The 16,586-nt window shown below is 40.5% G+C and overlaps 1 protein-coding gene and 1 pseudogene across 1 annotated transcript in view; both read left to right on the plus strand.

The window, feature by feature from the left end:
- The window catches only part of STARD9 (StAR related lipid transfer domain containing 9), a 120,288-nt gene that overhangs the window by 27,042 nt on the left and 76,660 nt on the right, over positions 1-16,586 (plus strand). The window lies entirely within an intron of this gene.
- LOC137206969 (importin subunit alpha-1 pseudogene) lies at positions 8,077-10,141 on the plus strand (annotated as a pseudogene).

Here is a 16,586-nt window from a genome sequence, read left to right on the forward strand (position 1 = left end):
CAGCCCTGCCAGCCTTTCTCCTCAGCCTTCCCTTCTTTTTCTGACTTGCAGCTGTCAGGATCCAATTAACCTCCTCGTGCATTCAGCCTGGGGCTGGTTTCTAGTTATAGAGATGCATTTTGGTTTGTTCTTTTTTTTTTTTTTTTTTTCTGGCTGTGCTGCGTGGCATCCAGGATCCTAGTTCCCTGACCGGGGATCAAACCCGTGCCCCCTGCATTGAAAGTGAAAGGTCTTAACCACTGGACCGCCAGGGAAGTCCCCATTTTAATTTGTTCAGTGCATTTCTTTAGCAAAAAAATGATGTCATGGAGAGCATCTTCAAAATAGAGTAGATTAGTGAGGTTTTAGTAACGTGTGCTGTTTATCATCCCTTCTCAGTTTTGGTACTCTTCAGGTTGAGTATATGCCATATTTAATATTTGTATGTGGGATTGTATTACAGCCCAGCATTATGAGTTATTATCCACATGTAGGCAGAGCAACTGGCAAGCTTCCTGGGAGCCATGCCTGTGCTTGGGGTAACTCCATGCTTGATCATATGGCCCACATAGTAATGGAAGGTATATACATAAAGGGGAGCCAATAAGAAGAAAGATCATAGAGTTAGAATTTTGTAAACTGGTCAGAGTTTTAAAAAATCATCCATTATGCAATGTTGTTTTTGGTTTAGACCGTGGACTGTAGTATCACACTGCTTGGGTTTGAACCCCACCTCTGACATTTGCTAGCTGTATGACTCTGGGCAGCTTTCTGGACCTCTCTCTGATTTGGTTGCCTCACTTGTAAAATGAAGATGATAATATCTACTTCATGGGTTGTTGTGAAGAATAAATTATTAATGCAGGTAAAGTGCTTTGAATATTACCTGGTACATTTCAATAGTGAATAAATTGTTGTTCTTGTCAATCTAGTGTCATGACAGATGTTAAAGTAACAGCTATCTGAACCTCCTTTTTTTTTAAATTAAATGCAAGTCAGTATAGAATTGAGATGGAATATAGAAATTTTCTTCTACAGAAATTTTCTTCACAGCCAACTTTGCACGTTTATTTCATAACATAGGACATATATCCACAGCATGGGAAAGAAAATCTCACAATAAGTTTTTTTAAAGCTTAGTCTTTGTTTCCTATAAATTCTCTCTATGGTAAGGTAGGACCGCTGTAAGTTTCATTCTGCAGAAGTGGCTGAAGTTTTCCTTCTCAAAGTGAGGTCTCCAGATTAGCAGCATTGATATTACCTGGGAACTTGTTAGAAATGCAAATTATTGGGCCGTACTTCAGACACTACCACTGTACAAATTTTCTTCTATTTGTAGACAGTGGGAAGCATAGTCATAATTACAGGTTGGGGGAAGGATTAGAAGTTGGGAAACACCTATCTTAAATGAGCTAATTTCTTCCTAGTGTAATATTCTCTAGTTTACAAAGTGCTTTCACATGTATTGTCATCGTCCCATGTATTTGTCACAAAATTGTTGTGTTAGGTACCATTATTTCTACATTTTAGAAGGGTTGATAAAGACTGCTATTACCTAATAAGTTGTAGGGTGGGAACTTTGTCATTTGGAGTCTCCTGAGTCCAAATCCTGGTCTCGTTCTGTAGCACTGTATAGCCTTTATGTCCTCAAGCTGTGAGTGGGCTGTTTTCAGTCTGGCTTCCTCAGTAACAGACCCTGAGATAAGGAGTTATGTGAAAGTCATTTATTAGGACGTATCGCTGGAAAAGAAGTGGTAGGTAGGGTGGGGAACTGAGACTAGCAAGGGAAGGAGGAGGCCAAGCAACTCCACAGAGATGCTCTGAAGACAGAGTATAGAGTTTTCCAAATCAAGAATGTCCCGAGTTTCCCTGTACCCATCAGTCATTGGTAAAAACTGCCTTCTAAAGAACAATTGGCTGTTATTCCTGTCCTGCCACTAGGTTCTTCATATCAATCTTTTTTTTAAGATTCCACATATATGTGTTAGCATATGGTATTTGTTTTCGTCTTTCTGACTTCACTCTGTATGACAGACTCTAGGTCCATCCTCCTCAGTACAAATAACTCAGTTTCGTTTCTTTTTATGGCTGAGTAATATTCCATTGTATATATGTGCCACATCTTCTTTATCCATTCATCTGTCGATGGACACTTAGGTTGCTTCCACGTCCTGGCTAATGTAAATAGAGCTGCAGTGAACATTGTGGTACATGACTCTTATTTTTTCTTTTTTTGCGATACGCAGGCCTCTCACTGTTGTGGCCTCTCCCGTTGCAGAGCACAGGCTCCGGACGCGCAGGCCCAGTGGCCATGGCTCACGGGCCCAGCCGCTTCGCAGCATATGGGATCTTCCCGGACCGGGGCATGAGCCTGTGTCCCCTGCATGGGCAGGCGGACTCTCAACCACTGTGCCACCAGGGAAGCCCACATGACTCTTTTTGAATTATGGTTTTCTCCGGGTATATGTCCAGTAGTGGGATTGCTGGGTGGTATGGTAGTTCTATTTTTAGTTTTTTAAGGAACCTCCATATCCATAGTGGCTGTATCAATTTATGTTCCCACCAACAGTGCAAGAGGGTTCCCTTTTCTCCACACCCTCCCCAGCATTTATTGTTTGTAGATTTTTTATGATGGTCATTCTGACAGGTGTGAGGTGATACCTCATGGTAGTTTTGATTTGCATTTTTCTAATGATTAGTGATGTTGAGCATTCTTTCATGTGTTTGTTGGCAATCTGTATATCTTCTTTGGAGAAATGTCTGTTTAGGTCTTCTGCCCATTTTTGGATTGGGTGGTTTGGTTTTTTGATCTTGAGCTGCATGAGCTGCTTGTAAATTTTTGGAGATTAATCCTTTGTTAGTTGCTTCATTTGCAAATATTTTCTCCCATTCTGAGGGTTGTCTTTTTGTCTTGTTTATGGTTTCCTTTGCTGTGCAAAAGCTTTAAGTTTCATTAGGTCCCATTTGTTTATTTTTGTTTTTCTTTCCATTTCTCTAGGAGTTGGGTCAAAAAGGATCTTGCTGTGATTTATGTCATAGAGTGTTCTGCCTATGTTTTCCTCTGAGAGTTTTATAGTGTCTGGCCTTACATTTAGGTCTTTAATCCATTTTGAGTTTATTTTTGTGTATGGTGTTAGGGAGTGTTCTAATTTCATTCTTTTACATGTAGCTGTCCAGTTTTCCCAGCACCACTTGACACGGGGAGTGGGAAGGGTAAGCTGGGACTAAGTGAGAGAGTGGTATGGACATATATACACTACCAAATGTAAAATAGATAGCTAATGGGAAGCAGCCACATAGCACAGGGAGATCAGCTTGGTGCTTTGTGACCACCTAGAGGGGTGGGATAGAGAGGGTGGGAGGGAGAGACGCAAGAGGGAGGAGATATGGGGATATCTGTATATGTATAGCTGATTCACTTTATTATAAAACAGAAACTAACACACCATTGTAAAGCAATTATACTCCAATAAAGATGTTAAAAATAAAGAAAGCAAGAACATCTGGCTCTTAAAAGGTGTTTCAGTAACCTGAGGGCCGTTGTCCAAGAAAAACAGATAAAGAGACACAGATACTGACTTTTGGAAGTTAAAGCACACCCACTGGCTGGTTCACATGAAAATAGTAAAGGAATCCAAGTGTATATAGGTGTAGAACATTAACAGCACCTGCTATACCATCAAAGCTGGTCCAGAAGACTGAAGTAGGGAGCTAAGGGATTCTGAAATACATGCCGGTCTTGGAGAGGGCTGTGGAAAAACCACTCTGTGTATCCTGTCCTCAAAACTTCCTGGGAGAGCCCTGCCCCCAGCGCAGCTTCTGGTTATGTCCTGTGGTCAGTAAACACTCAGTCTACTGTATTCTCTGCATCTACCAGTATGGGCATTAAGAATTGATACTCATGGGCTTGCCTGGTGGCACAGTGGTTGAGAATCTGCCTGCCAATGCAGGGGACACGGGTTCGTGCCCCGGTCTGGGAAGATCCCACATGCCGCGGAGCAACTTGCCCCGTGAGCCACAATTACTGAGCCTGCGCGTCTGGAGCCTGTGCTCCGCAACAAGAGAGGCCGCGATAGTGAGAGGCCCGCGCACCGCAATGAAGAGGGGCCCCCACTTGCCGCAACTAGAGAAAGCCCTCGCACAGAGACAAAGAGCCAACACAGCCGTAAATGAATAAGTAAGTAAATAAATAAATAAAGGATTGATACTCATAATGATGACCTCAAGTCCTGCCATTGCCAAATCCTTAGACACTAAGGAAGAGTATACCGAACACTTTGAAATTCTAATGTAAATGAAGTTGACAGTGGTTTCTGGCTATCCAATATATCAGAAATGTGTTTTTAATAAGAAAATCTCCTTTTGTGATCATCTAGGTAAAAGTGAGTTAACCATTGCTATGTGATAGTCACTCATGCTGCTCACTCAGTATTCCTGGCTTTTCATCTTCTGTTGCATGATAGAATTTCACTTCCTGGTCCCATTGTGTGAGGGGAGGGGGGCCATATTATGAGCTCTGTCCAGTATATTTTAAGGAGAAACGATGTCTGAGCCTTCAGTTGCTGGAGTATGACCTTCCAAAGCCCTCTTCCCTCCTGGCACCAAGATCAGTAATGTCGGAGATAGGTAGTTCTGTCAGAGAAGATACAACCATCAAGACTCCCTACTGACCCACAGGTAGCATGAGCCAGAAATAAACTTTTGTTGTTTTAAGCTACTATGCTTTAGAGGTTTGCTACAATAGCCTAAGCTAAGCTAAGCTTGTCCTGACTGATGACTCTTCAGTGTTGATCTTATTGAGTGACTTTAACTTTGGTACAGTATCAGTTATTGTAAGAAAATGGGTCGGGACTTCCTGGTGGCGCAGTGGTTAAGAATCTGCCTGCCAGTGCAGGGGACACGGGTTCGATTCCTGGTCCGGGAAGATCCCACATGCCACGGAGCAACTAAGCCGGTGTGCCACAACTACTGAGCCTGCACTCTAGAGCCCGCGAGCCACAACTACTGAGCTTGCCTGGTGCAACTACTGAAGCCTGCGTGCCTAGAGCCTGTGCTCTGCAACGAGAGAAGCCACTGCAATGAGAAGCCCGTGAACCAAACGACACCACAACGAAGAGTAGCCCCCGCTCGCCACAGCTAGAGAAAGCCTGCACGCAGCAACAAATACCCAACGCAGACAATAAATAAATAAATAAGAAAATGGATCTAGGTGAGCTGTCCATATACTTTCACTTTATTTTCAATGATAAATGATTTTAATGTATTTCAAAGGATTAGAAGGCCTTTCATGTATGTAGGACGCTCTTTAGTTTTGCTTTATTTCTTATTCCACTTGGAACCTTCAAACCCACTTATATTTTTGAAGAAGTTGGCTCTAAAAAGGACTTTTGCCTTATAACTGTGGGCCATATCTGTCCACCACCTGACTTAGTGAAGTTTTATTGGAACATAGCTATGCCCATTTGTTTATGTAGTGTTTATGGGTGCTTTTGTACAAAAAGGCAGAGTTGAGTAGTTGTGACAGAGACTCTGTGGCCCGTAAAGCCTAATATATTTGCTGTATGGCTCATAATAGAAAAAAATTTGCTAACTCTGTCTCACAGATCCTTAATTATTAGGAATGGAAAGATTCCCGGATGATTTGCCTGAATTGCTGCAGATATCCTAGCTCTTGGAAGTTCTGTCTGATGGAGTGAAGGCCTTCTCCTGGATCTGCAATGTCCCTTTATTTTATATACTACCCTGAAAGCAGTGAAACAGCTTATCCCTCTTGGATTCTGCCTGTGAATAAGCAAAGACTCCCTCACGCCTGATAAGCAAACCATTTTTCCATATTGCCACCCTCGTTGTCTTTGTCCAGACCAGCTGCTGGGCAAACTGCTAACGAGTCCACTTGTCATGTGATGCTGCTCAGTGATTCGGCTTTGTGCTTGTTGCTGTTGACAGTTGAACCTGCCGTTTTGATAGGGCTTTTTCAGGCCACATGGGAGAGAGGTGATCAGGTTGTCTCACACGATGGGTCATGAATGTGAGGCTACGTGAGGAAATAAGGAAACTGTCCACAGTCACACAGCCAGGCTACATGACAGTGGAATGTTATTCATTACTGCTCAGAATTCAGCAGTAACTGTAGGAGGCCAACAGCAGCTCTCTGTCTCGCATTCAGAGCTCCCCAAGAGTTGATCGTGTCCGTTAATCTTTATCCAATTTGGCATACCCTTATTAGCATTCTTATTTGGGGTCATCTAATGGTTGACAGTCTCTCTTTTGCCCATACTTGCTTTGCTTGGGGCCCAGTCAGATGGGGCCTAGAAAACAGGGTTAAATGACATAAAACGTGGCAGATTATGATCAAGGAATCACTTGTGGTTGTCTTCTTAGAAGTGGCTGTGGGAATGGCAAGTCTTTAGATTCTATTCCAATAAATCCATCTTTCATCTTTTCTCATAGGATCCTGTATAAGGAATCCTAAGGAATCTGTCTTTTTGCAAGGAGGAGGGAAGCATTAGAGCCAGAAACCCATCTATCTGTCCTGGGAATTCCTTGCTTATGTCCAGAGAGTATGAAAGCCGCATATGGGACCTACCAGATGGCACATGCCACTTGGACAGTTGTTCATGGGAACATTCCTTAGCAAAAAAGCATTGTTAGAAATAGCAAAATCTTGTATAAACAAAAATACGTGTTTTGGTGATCTCAAAGCTCAGTTTTTCGGATTCATTCAGTAATCAGAGGCTTAAACTAAGAATATGAATTTATGTTTCTCTGTGTGGTATGTGTATCTATTACCTCTGTATGAGTATTTGCTGCTATGTGCAATTTTCTTTTTTTTTTTGAGGTTTATTTTTTTTTAATTAATTTTTTTTTGGCTGCGTTGGGTCTTTGTTGCTGTGTACGGGCTTTCTCTAGTTGCTGTGAGCGGGGACTACTCTTCATTGCGGTGCGCGGGCTTCTCATTGTGATGGCTTCTCTTGTTGCAGAGCATGGGCTCTAGGCACGTGGGCTTCAGTAGCTGTAGCTCATGGGCTCTAGAGCGCAGGCTCAGTAGTTGTGGCACACGGGCTTAGTTGCTGCGTGGCATGTGCGATCTTCCCAGACCAGAGGTTGAACCCGTGTCCCCTGCATTGGCAGGCAGATTCTTAACCACTGCACCACCAGGAAGTCCCTCTTTTTCTTTACTTTTTTTCTTTTCAGAAAAAGAAGCCCTAGACAAATAGACAGGGATTTCTATTTTTATCTTTTGATAAAGGTGATAAGAGTTGCATTCAATAGGGCATATTTTAGGGTCTGACACCAGAGGGACCCTAGACTTTCCTCTTTGACACCCCATCTCCTTCCTAGATGAAAGGTGGTGAAGTATAGTGATTAAAAATATGGTTTATGGGCTTCCCTGATGGCACAGTGGTTGAGAGTCCGCCTGCCGATGCAGGGGATACAGGTTTGTGTCCCGGTCTGGGAGGATCCCGTGCTCCTCGGCGGGAAAAGGTTTATTTTCCAGATTCACAGATTACTGGCTGTGATCCTGGACTAGTCCCTTTATCTCTCTGTGCTTCACTTATCTCATCTGTAAAACAGCGATAATGATACCTACCTCAGAGTTGTTGTGAGGACTAAATGAGTAAGTAAATATAAAACACTTAGAACAGTGCTTCACAGATAATAAATGCTACATAAGTGTTATTATTATTATTATCTTCCCTGATACCTGATCACCATCTTATCCAGCACACAATAATTTCTCCAATCCCTTTTCTGTTCACAACAAAGTATCCTTCTGTCCTTCCTGGTAGCATGTGCATTTTAATAGGGGCACTGTGAAGTTACAGCAAACTCAGATGAATTACTCTAATGGAGAGAATTTCTAGTATTCTACAGGGTGGTGGGGAAAATCATTTGGGGGCACATCGTGGCAAGAGGTTGAAGAATCAGGGGAAATCACATGCTTAGAGAATATCTAGAAAGAAGAGACTTGAATATGTCTCAGCTTCCTTCCATTTCTAGCCCCAAGTTTTCTTAAGTCAAGAAGCTATAGGGTCTGCACAGCCTCCTGTGGAAACCTGAGCTGGCTCTGTAGCTTTCTTCCTGTGTCTCATAACCATGTCCAGCAACAGGAATGCTAACTCACCAGCTGCCTGCCTTAACAGATTCAAGGGCATGATAGTACAGAAAAGAGGCTGCACTGAATACTGGTTCATGTGGAGCTGAGGAAAGCTAATAAGCTAAGAAGGATGACCAGGTGCTGAAAAGGAGAAATCTAAGCTTGCTTCCTGAGGCTGCTGCTTCTCCACTGCAAGAAAACCAAAACAACCAGGGCACTGTAAATTGGTCTGTTGATGATACTGTCAAAGGCATCAACAGCAGCAGTTTGGAAAGCCAGCTCCAAGTGACTCAAGCTGCTGGGAAACTGCCTTCTAGGAAAAACAGCCCCCCGTAGACAACATAATCTGGGCTGGTTTGATTCCAGAATTTGTGTCCTTCTTGGGCAGAACTGACTTTAGTCCCATTCAGTTTGAATCTGCTTGGGTGCTCATTAACATTGCCTCTAGGACGTCAGAACAGACTGGGCCTGGGACTTCCCTGGTGGTCCAGTGGGTAAGACTCCACACTCCCAATGCAGGGGGCCCAGGTTCGATCCCTGGTTGGGGAACTAGATCCTGCATGCATGTCGCAACTAAAGATCCCGCATGCCGCATCTAAGACCCGGCGCAGCATGCATGCATAAATCAATCAGAACAGACTGGGATATAGAAGATGTGGCACATATATACAGTGGAATATTAGCCATAAAAAGAAACGAAATTGAGTTATTTGTAGTGAGGTGGATGGACCTAGAGTCTGTCATACAGAGTGAAGTAAGTCAGAAAGAGGAAAAACAAATACCGTATGCTAACACATATATATAGAATCTAAAAAAAAAAATGGTACTGAAGAACCTAGGGGCAGGACAGGAATAAAGATGCAGACGTAGAGAATGGACTTGAGTACACAGGGAGGGGGAAGGGTAAGCTGGGACTAAGTGAGAGAGTGACATTGACATATATACACTACCAAATGTAAAATAGATAGCTAGTGGGAAGCAGCTGCATAGCATAGGGAGATCAGCTCGGTGCTTTGTGACCATCTAGAGGGGTGGGATAGGGAGGGTGGGAGGGAGACGCAAGAGGGAGGAGATATGGGGATATATGTATACGTATAGCTGACTCACTTTGTTATACAGTAGAAACTAATACAACATTGTAAAGCAATTATACTCCAATAAAGATGTTAAAAAAACAGAAAAAAGAAAAACAGGCTGGGGCTATGCTGTCCCAGCATTCATTTCTCTGCTGGCATCTCCCCATGCTTACATCAGTGAACAAGGTGTATGGGCTCTTGGAAACACTGCAGGTGATGGTTCAGTTTTTTTTGACTAGGCTATCAAGTGTAGTGCAGTTGATCCACTGGTGGCTTTTTCTTGCAGTTCCTAATGTGTCATCTTTAGCATGTGGTTACTTGTAGCACCTTACCTGGACACTTTCAAACCTTTGTTGCAACAAGAATCCTGCATCCCTGTTAGATGCTGTTGAGCAAATTCTTCCTACTTTAGTTCGTCTCCTGTATCATGATGTCCAGAAGTATTAGCAGATATATGGACAATATCAAATATCATAGCTGGCCACCATCACCAGATACAGTGAGTTGTGAATCATGGATTAGTCCCATTCCTCATTGGTGTTCTAAGGCAAACTTCAAGACGCAAAAGAAGCTTTATGGGCTGTGACCAGCTAGAAAAGTTGTGGAACAGTTGAACAGATTGTGTAGCATATTGTTCATTGGGGCATAGTAGAATTGTTGATGAACCTCTGAACTGTGAAAGATACCAAAATTACCATGGTTATTCTGAATGCCATTTCAGGTATCTTCCAGGCTGCTGAGAAACTAGGTGAAACTGAGAAACTTAGTATAATTGAAGAATGTAGAGGTCTGGACAAAACTGAAGCTCTATAAAACCATGAAAATGAGTCTGTGTAACACAGTTTCATTAAGTTTGATTGAGAAATGCTTCCCTATGGAGGAACAAGAATATCAAAATGTTGTGCCAGAAACTGCCTCTGAAGGCTGTACGTCCCAAGTTCCAGATGGCATTCTGGGACCACTTTTAGATTGTACAACTAAAGCATAAGTTTATTATACCAGACGTGTACTATGTTTGGTATAAGTTTGTCTTACTGTTTCTCTAAGAGCTCTTTAAATGTGGTTTGCTATGGTAAAACTACTTTTTACAAGGAAACTATACTTGAACAGTTCCAAACTGTGCATATTGTATGAAGCTTCTCCTCTCAAAGGGTTTCTTAATTTCAGTGTGGAATTTCATATCTTGCAGTGTCCTATAAAAAGATTATTTCACCCTTTGCTTCAAAAAAAAAAAAACAAACAGCAGCAGCAGCTGTGGGTCAGCAGGCAGTCAGGGCCTAGAGGGTTCAGGGGAGGCCTCAGGTTTTGTTGCAGTTCTGATAGAGGAATTTAGACTTTATACTTTGGAGTGTCTAGAGGTAAGGGTCATAGTCTGTAAAAATAAAAACACCAGTAATAAGGATATATGGTCAAGGATATTTATTGAACCATTTTGAGTAGGGATAAAATAGTAGAAACAAGTGATTGCCCATTTGTAGGGGAACGATTGACTCAATTTTGGTACATATACACCGTGAAATATATTGCAGATGTCTTAGAAGAATTCAAAACCCATAAATATGTGAGTGAGCGTGTGTGCATTTATGGTTATGACTGTGGGAAGAACAAGAAATGATGCCAGTTGTAAATGTCTTACCCACAGGTGGGGGTTAATGTATGAGGGAGGAAAAGAGGAAGGGAAAAGAGGGGTGGCAAATAAAAAGGAAATAAAACGAAGCATTGCCCCCGCAGCATGCATGATAGCCCAGTTATTTTAATTATTTATTTATTTGACTGCATCGGGTCTTAGTTGCAGCACGCAGCATCTCTCGTTGCGGTGCGCAGGCTTCTCTCTAGTTGTGGTGCGTGGGCTCCAGAGAGCGCAGGCTCAGTAGTTGGCGGCGCGTGGGCTTAGTTGCCCTGTGGCATGTGGGATCTCAGCTCCCCAACCAGGGATCGAACCCACCTCCCCTGCATTGGAAGGCGGATTCTTAACCACTGGACTGCCAAGGAAGTCCCCCAATTATTTTAAATTGTGTTTGTGTAACTGTGGATTTGTGCATGCATGAAAAAAGGAAGAGTTGTATCTATGGGAAATAACCTGTATGTTAATGCTATGTTATGTGATAAAAAGCAAGTTGCAGGTTGACGTGCATTATATGTGTCTCTTTCAATGAAAATAAAGAAAAACGAAGAACTGTATATCCTTATATACATGGAGAAAGGTATGGAGGGACATACCTGTTCGTTATATCCTTTCCGTCAGTACCTGAAGGGGACTTGTTGGATACTTAAATGAGTAGGATTAGGGGTTGAGGTAGGGAAGGAAGGTTAGTTTTTTCTTCATGCGTTTTATTTTTTCACTTGGTACAAGAAGTGGGTGTTCTTTGTAGTTTGAAAAACAGCAAAGAAAGAAAAAAATGTAATCTTGTCTGTCTCTAATAAGGCTTCAAATTCTGGTCATTTAATGATAGCAATGTCGGTGAAATTTGGGGGTGAGATTATAATTCTCTTCATGTGCAAACGAAAAGGTTAATGGAGCAAAAAGACTCCAAAAGTGATTAACAAATGGCAGAAGGATCAGATTTTATTGTTTTTGACCAAAGGCTTTAACAAAATTTTACTGAGACTGCTATTTAGAAATACTCAAAGGAGACTTGGTAAAGTTTCTCCCAGCGTGAAGCAAAACAACAGGAAGTAAGGAAACCTTGAAGAACAATTTTAAATTGTAGGGTAATAGCTTAGTGTTCAACAGATAAGATTTGCCTTTCCTGATAACTCTGGTGAACAGTTATTTTGCTAGTGGCAGAATATCACAGTGGTTAAAAGCAAGAGCTTTGTTTAGAGGTACTTACTACCCATGGGACGTCAATTTTCTCGTGTGAACATTAGAGAACTTTGATAATATTAACTACCCTCATAGATGTATTGTGAGTATTAAATGGATTAATAACATTTAAGGTGCTGAGAGCCTAACACAAAATAATTGCTCAGTAAATGTTACTAGCTATATGAATCTAAAACTCTGGTTTTTGAAAAAGCGCTTTTAAAAAAATTGTAGACTTTTTAATGATGGCCATTCTGACCGGTGAGAGGTGGTACTTCATTGTAGTTTTGATTTGCATTTCTCTAATAATTAGTGATGTTTAGCATCTTTTCATGTGCCTATTGGCCATCTGTATTTCTTCTTTGGAGAAATGTCTCTTTAAGTTTTCTGCCCACTTTTGGATTGGGTTGTTTGTTTTTTTGTTGTTGAGTTGTATGAACTGTTTGTTGAATAAAGCACTTCTGTTGAAGTATTCATTGTGCAAAGTAATCCTAACAATCATCCTTAAACAGTAGGAGTAGTGCAAAGCACAGTGTTTTGCTTTAATAGGCACTTTACAAATATTGGTTGAGTAAATAATTTCATATGGCTTTGTTAGAGTCTCTGTTTAGATTAATATCATTTCACATATTTATATTTTTCAAAAATTTAAAAGGAAAAGTACATATACAGGGTGATAATTTAGGTGCATCTTAGTTAATGGATTCAAGAATAAAAGAGATTCCTATGTACTTAAATATAGACAGCTTTCAGTAGGGAAATATGAGGGTACTAATTTGTATTTTAGAAAATTATTATGAAGGAGAGGATTCTGGGAAGAAAGCAGGAATCTGTCTTCCCACCTAGATGACAATTGCACTGGCAGAATCCATCTTAAGTAACTGTTTTGGAACTCTGGAGTCTATTGAAGACTTGCCACTTCCAGAGGAAGACTTGGAGGACAAATTGAAGTTAATTTCAGCTCTTAACATAGTAGGAGCCACCCATTCCCTATTCCCAGCCAAGTGGCAGGCAGCTATGCACTGGTCCTGGAGCATCTTGCACGTAGCTTGCAGAAGTCAGGGTGGGCAAAAAGGACCCTGTTTTCCAAATATCAGGAATCTACTCTGATTGCTAATTGCTGCTTCTGATCACAGAGGTGCAGGCAAAGAGGTAGGCAGCCATTGTTGTTGCACCTTTCTCCAAGTCCCTCCCCATCCTGCTGAAGTGACTTCCAGGGGATTTAAAGGGCCAGCACCCTTCTCCCCACCCCCACCCCACTTCATTGTTCTCTTTTTCTCTTTTTGGGAGCCAGATATTTATGACCAGGGCATTCAAAAACAACAAAACACACAGGGAAAATTAAAAAGTGACTAGACATGCCCAGGGAAAGGCTCAGAAAAGACCTGAGAATACTTTAGCTTTACACCTCTGTCTGATCCTCAGCACAGAGACAGCCTACAACAATCAAAAACACAAAAACAATAAATGAAAAGAATAACAAGAGACAGCATATGCTGGAGAAAGGAAAGAATCTGATTTCCAGAGTTACTACATTATTAGGTTCAAATGTCCAGTTTTCAACAAAAAAGTCACAATACAAAGAAACATGAAAGTGTAGCCCATGTAAAGGAAAAAATTAATCAACAGAAACCACCCCTGAGAAGGACCTAAAGGCAGATATACTAGACAGAGACTTTTAACTGTCCTAAAAATGCTCAAAGAACTAAAGGAAGATATGGAGAAAGTCATTAAAACGATATATGAATAAAAACCATATGATCACTTCAATACACGCAGAAAAAGCTTTTAACAAAATTCAACATCCATTTATGATAAAAACTCTCCACAAAGTGGGTATAGAGGGAACATACCTCTACATAATAAAGGCTATATATGACAAGCTCACAGCTAACCTGATACTCAGTGGTGAAAACCTGAAGCATTTCCTTTGAGATCAGCAACAAGACAAGGATGCCCACTCTTGCCACTTTTATTCAACACAGTATTGGAAGTACTAGCCACAGCAATTAGACAAGAAAAAGAAATGAAAGGAATCTAAATTGGAAAGGAAGAAGTAAAACCATCACTGGTTGCAGATGACATGGTACTGTACATAGAAATCCTAAAGATGCTGCCAGAAAACTACTAGAGCTCATCAATGAATTTGGTAAAGTTGCAGGACACAAAATTAAAATACAGAAATCTGTTGCATTTCTATACACTAACAGCAAGCTATCAGAAAGAGAAATTAAGAAAAAAATCCCATTTACCATCACTTCAAAAAGAATGAAATAACTAGGAGAAAACCTGGTCGTAGCACTTTCTCCATACACTGCACAAATCTTTTTTTTGTATTCGGTTGCATTTTTACCTTGCTTGAAATAATAAAGCATAGCACGCCAAAAATGTTGCTTTTTTCTTCCATCTTCAATATTAAAATGGCTACACAAAAATTCACCAATTTTGATGTCTTTTTCAAATGCACTGATATGACAGCTGTCACATACAATCTAACAAGATTGTTTCAAATGAAGTTAAATACAACCAAGTGCTACTAGAGCTATCTTTTTTTTTCTTTCTTTCTTTTTTTTTTTTGCGTTATGTGGGCCCCTCACTGCTGTGGCCTCTCCCGTTGCGGAGCCCAGGCTCCAGACGTGCAGGCTCAGCGGCCATGGCTTACGGGCCAAGCCGCTCCACGGCATGTGGGATCCTCCCAGACCGGGGCATGAACCCACATCCCCTGCATCGGCAGGCGGACTCCCAACCACTGCGCCACCAGGGAAGCCCTACTAGAGCTATCTTATGGAAAAAAACAAATGAACCTTTTGGCCAACCCAATGAAAGACCTGTACTTGGAAAGCTATAAGACACTGCTGAAAGAAATTGAAGATGACAAAAACAGGTGGAAAGATATATCATGTTCATGGTTTGGAAGAATTAATATTGTTAAAATGACTCTGCTACCCAAGGCAGTCTATAGAGTCAACACAATCCCTATCAAAATACCAATGGTGTCTTTCATAGTACTATAATAAATCATCATAAAATTTGTATGGAAACACAAAAGACCCCAAATAGCCAAAGCAATTTTGAGAAAGAAGAACAGCTAGAGGTGTCATGCTCCCTGACTACTGACTATACTACAAAGCTACAGTAATGAAAAGAGTGTGGTACTGGTACAAAAACAGACACATAGCTCAGTGGAATAGAATAGAGAGCCCAGAAATAAACCCATGTACTTATGATTAATTAATCTATGACAAAGGAGGCAATAATATACAATGTGGAAGAGACAGTCTCTTCAGTAAGTGGTGATGGGAGAACTGGACAGCTACACGTAAAAGAATGAAATTAGAACATTTTCCCACATCATGTACAAAAATAAACTAAAAATGGATTAAAGACCTAAATCTAAGATCAGAAACCATAAAAATCCTAGAAGAAAACATAGGCAAAACACTCTTTGACATAAATCATAGCAGTATTTTTTGATCCATATTCTAAGGCAGTGGAAACTAAAGAAAAAACAAACAAATGGGAACTAATTAAATTTAAAAGCTTTTGCACAACAAAGGAAACTATTGACAAGATGAAAAGACAACCTACTGAGTGGGATAAAATATTTACAAATGATATGACCGTTAAGGGGTTAATACCCCAAATATATAAATAGCTCATACAACTCAGTATAAAACAAACAAAAAACCAACCTGATTAAAAAATGGGCAAAAGACCTGAATAGACATTTTTCCAAAGAAGACATACAGATGGCCAACAGGCACATGAAAATATGCTTAACATCACTAATCATCAGAGAAATGAAACTCAAAACCACAATGAGATATCATCTCACACCTGTCAGAGTGACTATCATCAATGACCACATATAACAAATGTTGGTAAAGATGTGGAGAAAAGGAAACCCTTGTACCCTGTTGGTGGGAATGTAAATTGGTGCAGCCACCGTGGAAAACAGTATGGAGGTTCCTCAAAAAACTAAAAATAGAATTATGATATGATCCAGTATTCCACTCCTGGGTATATTTCCAAAGAAAATGAAAACACTAATTTGAAAAGATGCATGCACTTCAGTGTTCATAAGCAGTGTTATTTATAATAGCCAAGATATGGAAGGAACCTGAGTGTCCATCAACAGATGAATGGATAAAGAAGATGTGAGATATATATATATATATATATATATATATATATATGTATATAATATATGTGGGTGTGTGTGTATATGTCATGGAATACTACTCAGTCATAAAAAAGAATGAAATCTTGCCATTTGAAACAACATGGATGGACCTGGAGGATATTATGCTTAGTGAAATGAATAAGATAAAGACAAATACTGTACATATCACTTATATGTGGAACCTAAAAAATAAAACAAACAAATGAATATAACAAAACAGAAACAAACTGGCACATATAGAGAACAAACTAGTGGTTACCAGTGGGGAGAGGTGAGGGGCAAGATAGGAGTAGGGGATTAAGAGGTACAAACTACTATGTATAAAATACATAAGCTACAAGGATATATTGTACAGCACAGGGAAGATAGCCAATATTTTATAATAACCTTAAATGAAGTATAATCTGTAAAAATTTTTAATCACTTTGTTGTACACCTGAAACT

This window comes from Pseudorca crassidens, chromosome 1 (genome assembly GCF_039906515.1).
Source record: "Pseudorca crassidens isolate mPseCra1 chromosome 1, mPseCra1.hap1, whole genome shotgun sequence".
In the NCBI taxonomy this organism is placed as follows: domain Eukaryota; kingdom Metazoa; phylum Chordata; class Mammalia; order Artiodactyla; family Delphinidae; genus Pseudorca; species Pseudorca crassidens.